The sequence below is a fragment of the Urocitellus parryii genome, chromosome 9 (assembly GCF_045843805.1).
Source record: "Urocitellus parryii isolate mUroPar1 chromosome 9, mUroPar1.hap1, whole genome shotgun sequence".
Classification (NCBI taxonomy): domain Eukaryota; kingdom Metazoa; phylum Chordata; class Mammalia; order Rodentia; family Sciuridae; genus Urocitellus; species Urocitellus parryii.
Window position 1 is genome coordinate 29826217 of NC_135539.1, and position 1526 is coordinate 29827742.

Below are 1526 nucleotides of genomic sequence, written 5' to 3' on the forward strand. Positions count from 1 at the left end.
ATTTCTTTAAGAAGAGATCACAAGAGCTCCCTGCTCACACAGGGGGTGTAGGAAGTTGTTGCACCATGCTCAGAAACTCAGCTGAAATTCCAGGGCCCCAGGTATTGTGGGAACTTCCAGCAATCCTTGGTGTCACTCATATGATACTGGTTATTCAGAAATGCAGAATTCCAGAGTTAAGGGGTCATGGAGACTTCCACCAAGACTTTAAAGTAAGGCATGGGAGACCAAGCAAAGTGTAGAGGATCAAAGTCCCTGAAAGATCCCCCTGAAGGGGTGATATGTGAAGTTGTGAAGATGAAGCCAAAACTGGAATGGTGATTCCAGGAATTAAGAGATGCTAGTAATATGGAGTCTCTGCTGAGAAAAACTTCAGGCTGTGGAGAGAGCCAGGCTGAGAGAGAGCCCAGGTGCACTGCGACTAGCAAGGCCAATGGGGCAATGCCCAAGCCCTTTGGAGAGTTCATCAAGTGTCCATGTGTCCTAGATGCTGTACATGGAGTTACCAGGCCTGTTTTCCTGCTGGGTTTTGGTCTTATTTTGGCTCCATCTTCTTTCTGTGTCCCTATTCCTCCCCTTTGGAATGGGAATATTTACTCTATGCCACTATATGTTGGAAAAAAAATATACAAACACACACACACACACACACACACACACACCTTGTTTTTGATTTTTTTAAAAGATATTTCCTGTCTGACATTGGCGTTTTTGCTAAGGGTCACATTGAGCTGCGAGCTGCTGCAGGGACGTCTTTAGGAGTCAGCATCATGGCTGAAGACATCAAGACCAAAATCAAGAACTATAAGACTGCCCCTTTTGACAGCCGCTTCCCCAACCGGAACCAGACCAAGAACTGCTGGCAGAACTACGTGGACTTCCACCGCTTCCAGAAGGCAATGACCACAAAAGAGGGCGATGTTTCTGTATGTGAGTGGTAACGGCATGTGTACAAGTCCCTCTGCCCCATATCCTGAGTCTCAACTTGGGATGACCGCCGGGCAGAAGGAACATTTCCCGGGAAGATCTGAACTGGTTCTACCCTGCCTCTCCTGTCTTCTGTCCTTCTCCCAGGGTGGTAAAGGGGGACCTGGGTGCTTGGTTCTTCCTACCCTGGGACCCTGAATCATGACTTAACTAATAAAAATTCACTGGAAAATTAAAAAATAAAATAAAATAAAAGATATTTATTTTTTAGTTTAGTTGGACACAATACCTTTATTTTAATGTGGTGCTGAGGATTGAACCCAGGTCCTTGCATGTGGTAGGTGAGTGCTCTACTGCTGAGCCACAACCCCAGCCCCCTTTTTGTTTTTGATTTTTACAAGGGCTTACAGCCAAGAGTTTGCCTTTGGCTCAAAGGAGACTTTGGACTTGGGCCATGCCATAACTGTTAAAATTATGGGAATCTTGGAGATAAACTAAATGCATTTTGCATTGTGAGATAGACATGAGCTTTTGGGGACCAGGGGCAGAATGTTATGATTTCCTGTTAGTACAGGAATGTTCAGAGGTGAAATGATTAG

General features: G+C 45.2%; 1 pseudogene; it reads left to right on the forward strand.

Moving 5' to 3' along the window:
- The first annotated feature begins 695 nt into the window (after positions 1 to 695).
- Positions 696 to 1046, forward strand: LOC113199986 (cytochrome c oxidase subunit 6B1 pseudogene; annotated as a pseudogene).
- Positions 1047 to 1526: the final 480 nt, after the last annotated feature.